This window comes from Magallana gigas, chromosome 9, assembly GCF_963853765.1.
Source record: "Magallana gigas chromosome 9, xbMagGiga1.1, whole genome shotgun sequence".
Classification (NCBI taxonomy): Eukaryota; Metazoa; Mollusca; class Bivalvia; order Ostreida; family Ostreidae; genus Magallana; species Magallana gigas.
Genome location: NC_088861.1, coordinates 35,844,250 through 35,857,712, shown reverse-complemented (window position 1 = coordinate 35,857,712; position 13,463 = coordinate 35,844,250). Strand labels below are relative to the sequence as shown.

The window sequence follows — 13,463 nt, the reverse complement described above, 5'->3', positions numbered from 1 at the left end:
TTTAGTTTGAATTTCCTCTGACCACTAAAAAAGTGACATTTTTTGACGTGACCCGAGCTAGAAAAATTGCAAAAAATACAATTTCCTATAATTACACTCTTATTTTTTTTATGTAATTTTGAAGAAATGATAAATAGCAAAAAATTAGTAATCAATAATTGGCATGTTCGTGAATTAGAAAAAAAGATAATAACGTCTGAATTTCCTCTGACCTCTATTGAAATAGATGCTACAAACCCTACATGCTGTTAAAAAAGACGTATAATTCAGTTTTAAATGGCGATTTCTTTCAAATAGTTATACTGTGAACCTGCATAAGTTCTTGTCGAACAAAATTAAAGGAGTTGTGTTGTAAATACTACAACTAATTGAATTAAAAAGGCTGAAAATCCGAATTTCCTCTGATCTAACTTTTACAAAAAATCACTCTGCGCGCTTCATGAAAGTCAACACTGCCATAAATGGTAGTATTTCTAAAAACCAATCATATAAAGAGAAAATGATTCTTTAATTTAACAATTTTTTCACTTCCTAAAGAGTTTATTTTAATGGTAATTAGCAGAGTGTCATAGTTGTGCATCTGATATAATCAAGAAACTCTAGTCTCTGTACACAAAAAAGAAAAACATGCATGAAAACTTTAATACACACAATTTTATTAAGCCTTTGTTGAAAGATTTAAAATACAATCAAACCAAATAAATCACAGGTTTCATAAAAATCATATACTGATTGTAATTAATTTGAATTTCCTCTATCAATCTTTAAAAGTTTTGTCTGATTTGTAAGGTATTGCATTAAAATGGGTGTCGGAAAATAGGAGAATCTTTCAAATGATTACAGGTTTAAAATGAAATTTGATACTTAATCATGATAATTCTTTAAATCATATTATCTGATTGGACTAAACAACACTGCAGATTCTGAAATGATTTATGATTTGTCCTTATGTATATACATGATTGTATGCAATCCTATAATTCCTTTGAACTTTGAACCCTTTCTTGGTCCCCATATTGGTCTTGATGCTATTTATAATGTATGATTGAGATTTTATCAGAATGATTATGCAGGGTAATATATTACAATGGTTCAGCCTCAATTTGAACTAAAATATAGAAAATGTGGAAGGCCACACCAATTAAATTTCTTTTTTATCGCATCCTGCATGCTCGTGTTTAAATAAAACTTTACAAATCATATCATTATGGACCGCCTCAAAATTTTGGCTACAAAAAATAATAATCTTATTATTTTATCGCTAGCCCGCTTGTACCCTTTTCCACTTAATGTCCGACAAGCAAGAAATTATATTGGTGTGGCCTAACTAGGATATGTATATTTTTTTTCATGCAAAAATGATAAAAATATAGATAAGGATAAGTTATAACAAAAATATTCTTATTCACAAAAATCATTTCAAAAAAAATTTAAAATAAAAATTTTACTCAACCATACATTCATAACTCATTCAAAAACTCTGTAATTTAAGAGGACTGATATTTTCTGTGAGGCTTGTTGTATATAAGTGTCATAATGATGATCTCAACTTGATCTACATCAGTAACCTCATCAGGGTTATGAAATAAAACAGACTTCATACAGATAAATGGATGGACAGACAGACACTAATAGACAGAAATGATGATTTGATATACTATGCAATCATCAAATTAAACATAATTATAAACATAAGACATATATTTTAAAAACCAGTTTCTCCACATGAACAGTATATAGCCATTACAAACTTCATTACTGCACTGGTCAGTATAAACACCTTTTGAATTGATATCCATCAATTGTTTTTCTTATAGCATATGCATTATCATAATATATATTCTTTTACAATACTAATTCTTAATTGTATGCATTATATGTCCAAATTATTCATGACTTTTGGAGTTTCAGAAATGGTTTTCAAATCCAAGTAAATGTAATAAATCATAAATGGTAGATTATCACTGGTTTGGTCCAGTTTCATATTTCAGGATATGTTGTGCTGCTTATTAATTGTCTTAATATTATATCATAAATGTTGAAATAAATATTGTCATCCTTAAATTACCAAATAAATGATCCAGGGCATCAATCGGGAAAGGCTTTTATCAGGATGAACATAACAGAGACAATAATCTGATTATCAGCTCTTCTCTTCATCACTCATGGTTTCAGTTCTTTACATTAGTCTTATATTTTTCCGCATTGTGTCTTGTATTAGGAATGACCTCGTTAACACATACCAGTGATGTTCTCATCTCTTGGAGGTTTGAAAAGTCTGTATTAAAAAAAAAACCTGATATTACTGGTACTATTACTTATAACATATAAGAAGGACTTATATGAAAGGATGATTTTAAGAATCTACATGTAGAAAAATATATAAAATTCATATAGGCATATCATGAAAGTGTATGAAACATAGACAGACAGAACCTTATATAAATGGATTATTCTATATAAAAATTTGATATCAGGTGAAACTTGTCAACATTTTATTCTAATCTTGAAAATTTCAATTAATGTTACTCAACTTGACAATTTCATATCTTATATAACTGTGTGTATTTAGAAATAATCTTGTGTTTTAATGATTTGAAAATAATGGGAAAAAAATAAGAATTTGTAATAATAATGAACCCAGCACATGAAATCTAAATATGATGTGAGCAATTCTATCAACCGATAAACCATGATATACTAATTTTTCTTTCAACTGTACTTTGATTTTTACAGTTCAATAAAGGTGAATATCAGTCAGCTGTTCAAATGTTTTCACAGTACAGAGAATCAACATTTAATCAGTTATTGATAGTGAATAAAAGATTAATTCTGCATGTTATGAACTATACTGGCATGCGACCAGTTCTCGCCGAGTACCATTTCTCGCCAGTACATTGTGACGTCATTTTATCAACACATAAAATTATAGACGAAAAATGACGTCACAATGTACTGGCGAGAAATGGTACTCAGCGAGAACTGGTCGCACGCCAGTATGTGCTAAAAAAATCATCAATACAATCATATAACCTATTCCTTACAAATATACTGTTCAAGCTAATGTGCATGAAAGTGTTAGACTAAAAATATTTTGTGAGTAAATGTTGGTAAATAAGCTTGTCATATGCTAGAGTAAACTCAGGGCCCTCTATGCGGTCAACCTTACCATTTATCATCAGATGGTTAATTTCATTTAAGAAAATTCGAACTAAAATTGTGATTATTTTAATTACAAACACTGACTGAATTAACAATGGATAATTCTTATGTTTGAACAAATTAGGATTATTGTGTAGCTATTCTGCATATAGGCTAGGCGATATTGTTTTCACGTGGATAATATACGAGCATAATAATCTGTAACGTTAACATAATACAATATAGCACATGTCATGATAAGACACCTACCATGCTTACTGCTTGCAAATGGCAGGTTTAGATCACAGGGAACTGGTGTATGGTCTCGTCCTTTTTTCCATTCCCTTTTTATGACACCCGACATCAGTTTGTGTTCGCAATATTCGTCAAACACTAATAAAATCCATCAGTTTTTGTCATTCCGACTTGTTGTTTACATCGAGATTTGGGAAATTACCGGAAATCGGCGCAAGTATGTCGTAAACTTTAAGTTTGTAAATGATTAAAAAAGTAAAACCTTTTGATGTAAATGTTGATATAAATTATATTTTATGCAAATTCATAAACTTACACATTATATTTCACTGTTTTAAACCTTAAATTAAGCAAATAAACCGTCGATGTGAAATACGATTGCTTGTCGCCAGACGACAGTTCGCGTTGCGCAATGAACTTGTTTTTGTCAGGTTCACATATCCTTAAAATGCCTTACTGAAGCATTGTAAACATTAAAATCGAAAAAATAATTTTTGACAAAAATCGTGACCATGCCCCTTTAAAGACTGGATTGGTATACAAAATCTTAACCCAGTTTATAAAATTATCCCCAAAGTTAATCTTTTTTAAGACATTTAAGAGAAAATTCCACTCAACAGAGTCGAAAGCTTTTTCAAAGTCTAGAAATAATAGAATTCCATCATTATCATTTTCTGTACAATATTCATATGATTCCAATATTAATCTCGCATTAACGCCAATATAACGACCCTTAATGTTAGCCGATTGCTATTTTCCGATTAATTTATTAATAACCCTTTGTAATCGTCTAGCAAATATGAATGTTATAATTTTGTAATCAGTATTAGTTAAACTTAAAGGTATATGGGTTTTTTAAAACTTTTTCTGTCGCCATTATTAAATAGAACTTTGATTAGTGCTAATCGTTGAGTATAACTTAGCTCTTTTTTTTCATATTCGCTTATGAGTAAATCAAAAAATATTGGTGAAATATTCTCCCAAAAACATTTATAAAATTCACAGGGCAGTCCGTCTAAACCAGGGGATTTGTTGTTTTCATTTTAAACACCGCTTCTTTGCACTCGTCTAAAGTTGGTAAAGCATCACATATTAGCTTATCTTGTTCATTAAGGGTTGGGCATTTAATGTCATTACATGTAATATAATTAGAGATTTTATTGCAATCGATAGATTTCGTCGTGTAAAGATTTTTGTAAAAATTGCATGTTTCTTTAATAATTTCTGAGTTTGTATTGATTATTTTGTTATTAACATCTTTTAATTCTTTAATGGTATTGTTAGTTTGATTTTTCTTTTCTAGTCCTAGGAAATAGCTTTTTTTCACCTGCATTTATCCATCTCTATTTTGATCTTTTTTGCGCGGCTTTTGCAATTTCGTTTTGTAGATTAACAAGTTCTTATTCAAGATCACGTTTTTCTTTCATATTAATCTTTTCACTTTTTATAGTTTCTATTTCATCGATTTTCTTTTCCAAATTTTGTATTTTTGATTTTATATTGTTTGATGACTTTTTTGCGAAGTTCATTGAGAAGTCGCGTACTTTGAGTTTAAAAGTTTCCCATTTAGAAAAAGCATCTAGTGAATTGTCTAGATCTTTAAAAATATTTTTTATTCCTTCTCTATACTCATCGTTTTCAAGATGTGATGTATTTAGTTTCCAATACCCTGGGCCTCTTTTTAATTTATCAATTTTTACAATTATTTTCAAAAAACGGTGATCGCTCATTCTATTTCCTTTACTATGAGTACCTGGAATGTGTTTAACTTGAATTTTTTCCACTAATTCAGAGGCTAATTTACTTGTAAATATAAAATCAATTCTGCTTTTTGGGTTGTTTTCCGAATCACACCAAGTATATCCCTCTGTATTAAAATTTTTGTGTTTCCAAATATCTACAAGATCTAATTATTAATAATTTCTGCTAATTTCTACTTTTTGTGCAATTTATCATTTTTTCTTTCAAACGAACAATTAAAATCACCACATAAATATTTATCGCTTTCTTGTAAAGAATACAGTGTAATAAATCTGTTCATCCTTTCGAAAAAAGCCGTACGTTTTGAATCATCATTTGGTGCATATATATTTACAAAGTTAACGTGAAGTTTTTATCATCTATTTTTACGTTTATTAAAAGTTTTCTACCATCTTCCGAACGGTGGGTATTTTGAATTACCAAATTTAATTAGTTCTTTAAACTGAGAATTTGAAAATGCATCACAATAAAAATTATATTTGTTTTCAAACTTTTAAATAGAATGAGTTTCTTAAAGAAAAGCTACTTCTACTTTTTCTTTTAACCATGTGTAAATCTTATATCTTTTTTCACTATTAATCCTCTTACATTGACTGACAGTATATTTAATTCATTCATTTCTCAAAGGTTTTGTATTACTTTATGCTATATGTTTTTAAAAATATGGTATATATACCATAATTCAAAATATTTAAAAATAAAATACAAATAGTAATAATAATCGATACATTGACATATGTTCTTTTAGTTCATTCGTTTTTCAACTATTTTTCTTATGTAAACTACAGTACATATAACAATAATTTTCATATGTAGTTTAAAATACAGATTAACTAACCTAAGTCTCACCCTCCGATTCCAAACTCTCGCAGTCGGGATTGCAGCCAGATGCATCACTGTCTGATGCCGCACGCAATGTTTTCAACATGTCAACGATGTTTCATTGCTTTGCTTGTTCGTGGTTTTGTTTTTGTGCTTTCGGTGCGTTATCACTTAATTTTCTCTTGCGAGCTTTTTTCGCCACTTTTTTGATTATCGTTCCCAAAGTGTTCTTACCAGGCAATTTATCTTGTTTTGTGTTGATGGTTCCTGTCCTATCCAGACCGGAGCCCCATTCGTCGTTGTAGTTTCCACGAACGTGGTAGATAGTTTAGCAGATCGTATTTTTTCTTGAAACAGTTTTACTTGCACGCTTTTATTTTCAATAATTTCTTCCATCACTGCCTCCTTAGTGGCGTTCCATTGTTCGCTCGTTTTAGTTTTTTTTTCCGGAGTCGCATAGCTGAAAGGGCGTCTTCCGCAGCTGTTATTTTACTCGCAGCATCTAAATCACCACAACGAATCGCTTTGGTATATGGAAACGCATGTTCGGCGGATTTATGTTTGACGCCGTAGATATCCAATTCGCACGGGTAAAAATTAGACAGAACATCTTGTGATCCGCTGAATGGAGCGATATGCTTCTGGACTTCATAGTGTGGACATTCTTTCTGTCCCGGTAAATGACCAGGCTTTTGACATTCTTTGCAGCAAGAATCGTTCTTACATATTGATTTTGTATGACCTGTTTTCCAACAGTCTGTGCATCGAAGTATGTGGTTGTTCTTTGGCTGTCCAAAGTGCAATATTTTACAACGAGGACCTGCACATGTATTAAAGGACTATATATGGTTTGAGCCTAAAATGGCCCCCTTAAATGAACATTGTCATTTTACTGTAATTCTTTGTTTTATTTGAACAAATATACATTTGAAGTTTTTTTCGTAATTTTCATTTTGATTTAAGTGCCCACAATTTAAAAATATGACATCATAAAGTTTGCCTTTTCCCGCCATTTTCTCATTTTTAGCATAAAACGGCTTGTTTTGAAGCAGTTTTTCTTTAAGGAAACTTTGAGCGACTGCTTGAACAAACAAAATATTTTCACCAAAGATGTATCTCTCCAATACTTACAAGTGACAAAAAGTTCGTTCTTGTTCAAAGAGTCGCTCTATATTTCTCATTCGAAAAAAGATAAGAAAAATGTCAATTTTTGACTGATTTTGAATGAATTTTAAAAATAGCGTCACTTCTGACGTCATATACTGCCAGTGAGTACATATAAATCAAATAAATGGGTGAACAACATATTTTATGTCAACTCTTTTATAAAATAACACAACAAATTATTGTACCTGAATCACTTTAAAAATTGCGAATTAAGGGGGCAAATTTTGACTGAAATCATATATAGTTCTTTTTCCAGCTGGTAGAGGCTCAATATACATGAAACGTGTACCACTGAGAATACAAGTCATTTTATTTGTAACTGGGTGACTAATCTTTTTGTACAGTATTTGGCTTGTGAGTTTGACTTTCAGTTTATTTAACATTTCATGTACGGCAGATTCGTCAACTGATAATGGTAAACCACATATGCGTATTTTAAGTGTTTGCTGAGACACTGATGTTGCTCCCGAAGAGTACGGATTTGTGTCGTAAAAAGAAGCAGAAACGTCGTTGATTTCTATGCCCTGTGTTAACAGTTTGTTTCGGTGAACTGTCAAGGTCTAGCAACTGCTTCTAAACGTAAAGATGTTTTAAATTTTTATAAGAAAAAGGGTTACTCAATTATATGTCTCCAAGACACACATTTTACCGAAGATATTGAGCCATTTGTTGAAACAGTGGGGTTATACATGCTTTTTTAATTCTTTTAAATCAAACACCAGAGGAGTGGCCATTATGTTTAACAATAATTTTGAATTCAAGGTCTATCAAACTCGTAGGGATAATTATGGTAATCTTCTGGCTCTTGATATGTTCATCGAAGAAAACAAGGTAACTCTTATTAACATATATGGTCCAAATTCTGACACACCCACTTTTTATGATATGGTTAGAGATGTTTTGTTAGCTTTTGATTATGATTATATTTTTCTCTGTGGTGACTTTAATCTTGTTCGTAATCCCAGCATAGATACTGAAAATTACAAGGGCATCACTAACCCTAAGGCTAGAAATTATGTCTGATTTGCAACTTTCAGATTATTTAAGAATTTTAAATCCAAGTATAAGGGTTTTTACTTGGAGAAAGAAAACCCCATTTAAGCAAGGGCGATTAGATTATATCCTCATTTCTGAAAATGTATCCAACCTTGTTGAAAATTTTGTTATTAAACCAGGTTATAGGTCAGATCACACAGCTGTCGTTTTAGAGTTAAAATTCAATACATTTCAACGAGGCAGAGGGCTGTGGAAATTCAACAATTCTTTATTAATTGACAAAACTTACATTCAAAAGGTCAAAGACACTATACAACACGTGCATAACCAGTATAAAGGTACTTCCTCTTAATCCATTGAGGACCACAATTTCCTGGAAGTTCTGCTCATGGAAATTAGAGGTGTCACCATTTTATATTCTTCTTTTAAGAAAAAATCAAAAGGACAAGCAAGAGAGGTTCTTGTTAGAAGATATAGAAAAATTAGAATCAAATCCTCATGTTAATTTTGATCTTGTTAGTGAAAAAAAATTGGAACTAGAAAGTCTTAGGAAAGAAAAATTACAGGGACATGCTATAAGGTCACGTGCCAAATGGGTAGAAGAAGGGGAAAAACCTACCAAATATTTCTGCACACTGGAATCTCGAATTTTTTTAAATAAAACTATTAAGAAGGTGGAGTTGGATGAAAATAATACTATTTATGATCAGTCTGAAATTTTACAGCAGGTTAAGATTTTTTACAAAAGTTTGTATACTTGTAGAGACTCTGAACACATTGATATAAATGTTACAGATGTATTAAATCCTCTACATTTTCAGAGACTCGATAGAAAGACTTCAGATTCCCTCAAAGGTATTATTACAGAAAAAGAAATTTTCTTAGTTTTAAAAAATATGAAAAATAACAAATCTCCAGGAAGCGATGGATTCGCTGTTGAGTTCTTTAAATTCTTTTGGAGAGATCTAAAGCTGTACATTGTATCAGCTATAAATTGTAAATTTAGTAAACAAGAGCTTCCCATTACTCAAAGACTCGGAATTATATCCAGTTTACCAAAGGGTGATAAGCCAAGACAATTTTTTAAAAATTGGCGCCCAATTACCTTGCTAAATGTCATGTATAAACTTATCTCAGGGTGCATTAGTTTTAGAATAAGATCTACCCTTGATTATCTTATTTCAGAAACACAGTCTGGTTTTATGAAAGGCAGATACATGGGTGAAAAGACAAGGTTTATATATGACCTTATGGCATATACAGAGTCATTAAAAATTCCTGGCTTACTTGTTCTCAAAGATTTTGAAAAGGCATTTGATTCTATTGCATGGGAGTTTATTTACAAAGTTTTGCATTTTTGGGGGTTTGGAAAAAATATAATAAGCTGGGTTAAGATTTTAAATATAAACTTTAAAGCATCTATTTTGCAATGTGGATATCTGTCTGATCAATTTGACATACAGAGAGGTTGCAGGTGATCCGATTGCTCCATATCTATTTTTACTGTGTGCAGAGATCCTAGTCATACTTATCAAACAGAATACAAACATTATGGGTATTATAGTCAATGGTAAAGAACACAAGATATTTCAATATGCAGATGATACAACACTGACACTTGATGGTTCACCAGAGTCTCTTTTTAATTCTCTTGATACATTAGAGTTTTTCTCAAAGTTTTCTGGATCAAAAATTAACAGCTCAAAAACCAAGGTGGTTTGGATAGGCTCAAGAAAGTTCTCAGATCAGGTTTGTCACCATACTAGATGGAAACTTGATTGGGGTAGTACAACTTTTAATCTGTTAGGGATAGAATTCTGTGTAGAGTTAGATAAAATTACTGAATTAAATTACAACATACAACTGCCAAAGATTTTTTTATTGATTCAACAATGGAACAGAAGGGTTCTAACTCCTGTTGGTAGAGTAACCGTGGTCAAGACTTTAATTTTACCGAAATTGAATCATCTATTTATTTCACTTCCCACACCCGATAAAGCATTTTTATCCTCTTTGAATACAGCAATATTTAATTTTATATGGAAATCTAAAGGTGGTAAAGTAAAAAGAAAGAGAGTTACTCAAGATTACATTAAAGGTGGTTTAAAAATGCTAGATGTCCATAATTCGTTTCTTCTCTCAAATGTTCATGGATTAAAAGGTTAACTCTCAAACACAAACCATGGATGGATATTTTTTTTGCAATTAACGGCAAAGATGTTACTATGAAAATGTAAGAGTTTGGGGATGATTTTATAAGAAAGATGATTAAACAAAATAATGTTTTTTGGCAAGATATTTTTCAATCATGGCTCCAGGTAGTGAACATGTTAAAAAACAGCCTGGTTATATTAAGAAAAATATTATCAATATTCCAATATGGCACAACTCTTGTATTACAGTTGCCAATAAATCTTTCTTTATTAATGTATTGTACCAACATGGTATAAAGTTAATTGGAGATTTCTTATCTGCAAATGGAGCTTTTTTGACATACAATAATTTTTTACATACGTTCAACTTGCTTAATGTATATGTCATGCAATACAACAGTATTATTAGTGCTATTTCAAAGTTTTTAAAATCAGTCTTTGTTGAAAGAGTAAATATTGAAAAAAATTGTACTCCTTTTTTTACCAATGTATTATGAAGTGATTTTATTGAATGAAAAATGTACCAAGGCAATTATAAAACTTTGAACTATACTGAAGTGGTTCCAACTGTAATATCAAGATGGAATAATGAATTACCACTTGAACAAAATTTGTGCATACAAGACTGTTTCAAAATATGTTTTATGACAACTAATGATACATCTGTTCAATGGCTACAGTACAGAATTCTACACAGAATTCTTCCAGTTAACTTTTATTTAAAACAAAATCAAGATCATTGCAAATGACTGTTGTACTTTTTGTAAAGAAGAAGTAGAAACAATACAACATGTATTCTTTAGTTGTACTAATGCTTTACCCTTGTGGAATAATCTTAGCATGTCTATATATAGAAAAACAACAAAGAGGGTTGGATTCAATGTTATCAATATACTATTTGGAGAAAATTCTCTAAGTGTAGACAATAAACCTGTGAAATTCATAATTTTATATACAAAACAATTCGTATTTATATGTCTGAAGCAGAATAAGATTCCAAACTATGTTGATCTATTATATTATTTGAGTTTTAAATACAAGATAGAGAAATATGCATGCATCAGTTCAAAAATTTCAACTTAAAAAATTTGAAAAAATGCTGGTCACAGTGGGAACATTTCTTTTGTTTATGATTATATAACTACATTATACAGAAGTGGAATTTGCTATGAATGTAAGTATTTCATTTATTTATTTTTGTTTATTATTATTTATTATTAGTTTTTTTTTCTTAGTCATTTAATATACAACCTCAGGTCCATTTACTTTTGATTTTTGAATGAGTGTATGAATGAAAGTGGTATGAAAGAGTGATTATAATATTTAAAAAAAGAAGTTTATATCAGTTGAATAGAGATTATGTATGCTTGAATCTGAAAAATGCAAAAAAAAAACCCAGTTTGTTTCGGCTTTCTAATGTTTTCAAATAAATTCGCCACAGATTGCGGTCTAACTGTAGACAATGTAGGTCATCACCAATAACACGCATAATTGGATCTATAAGATCATAATCGGATAATCTCTTGTCTTCAGATGTTTGAATATCTGAGTTTTTCAGGTAAAGCGGTTTCAATGTACGGTCGACTGGCTGTGAGTTTTCGCTCACACTACCTGTGTTACCTGTAATACCTGTGGCCATCATATGTTCAAGTATGCGTGACCGATTCACCCAGTTCAAAATATATACATAAAATATGAAAATGAATAATACGATGAAAAAGCGAAATATTTTACACATCCAAGAGAAACATATATACACTTATTTACGGTGTGTATGCGAAGTCTTCCAGTCAAAAAAGGAGGTTTATCACTGGCGTAAACATCCAAAAATTGTCAAAACGATAGGAGCCCTGAGAAACCAAAAATCGTTTTAAATAATAAAGGTATATAAAATGTTGTTTAGACTTGTTCATGTAAAGTGTCTAGTACAGTTCAGCCGATTCATACACAAGTGCAGCGTCATTTCCCGCCATATGTCGACGAGAGAAGAGACGTAACTGTTAACAATCAATGTGTGGAAGTAAAAGTGTGTTTGTGTGTGTTTTGCTACAGACATAAAAACTATATACAGCGATTTCTTTACAAATTCGGTGTTTAAAACTTCAAATTCAGCTGAACAGAGAGAAAATTCAAATCAGATATCTTGGATACGGTGTTACCCATTTCTATTCTTGTTTACAGCGGGGGTCATTTCTCTTCATGTTTAACATGAAGAAAAATAACCCCTTTTTTCTTCAGAAAAATCCCATTATTCTACAGCAAGGGGGAGTGGTCATTATTCTACATCGAAAATCACCCCCTGGTTATTATTCTACGGAGGTCATTATTCTTCTTTACTCCTGCATTATTGGCTGCAGCATGTGCTCTCTATATACGGTAAAAAGATATTGTAAGAAAAAATTCAAAGCAAAGTCTTAAAGAAGATCTTTCTTAATTCATACGATATGTATTTTTTATATATTATTTCATACTGCACGGTTGTATCTGAAACCAAATGATTACAGAATACCAAAAGAAATTTTTTTGTACTCATTTATCCCTAAGCACTAGTACTTGACCATGAAAAATAACATTTTTGAACTTTATTTTCTATTCATAGTCTACCAAACTTCGTGACTGGAATTTGATAATAAAAAATAGTGATAGATTATACATAAAGCTTAGATAAGATATAGAAACAAAGAAAACACATATCTAAGGCTGTACAATTTTATATCACCTTAGATGAAAGCTCAAATGAGTTTTTCTAATCAGAATTTGTCTTCTTTTTTCGTAGTCATCGTTGTTGCTGTTTCCGTTTTAAACTGTTGGAATTTACGTCTTCGCCTACAGAATCACTAGGTCAATTTTAACCAGCTTTGCACATATCACCTTTCGGCCAAGGAATTTCAAGTGTGTACGAAAAAAGGACTACACCCTATTTCAAGGGAGATAAAGAGGAAATAATGAATTTTTATATGCATTTTGTGTTAGGTAATATCATGACCCTGGGGGTAGGTTGGGGCCACAGATGTGGGGGAGGTGGTCAAACTGTTACATAGTAGTATATCATGAAAATCTTTAAAAATCTGTTCAACAAGAACCGGTTGAAACGTATGTGTAAACATCTCTATCATAATGTAGTTTTGATTCAAGTTTGTTCAAATCTTGACCACCAAGGAGAAGGGT

General features: G+C 31.0%; 1 long non-coding RNA gene across 1 annotated transcript; it reads right to left on the bottom strand.

The window, feature by feature from the left end:
* Positions 1–634: 634 nt before the first annotated feature.
* On the bottom strand, positions 635–3,840 carry LOC105333428 (uncharacterized). The gene is made up of 2 exons (XR_010709456.1): positions 3,412–3,840; positions 635–2,278 (listed from the first exon to the last, which is right to left on the bottom strand). It is a non-coding gene; the product is annotated as an uncharacterized lncRNA (long non-coding RNA).
* Positions 3,841–13,463: the final 9,623 nt, after the last annotated feature.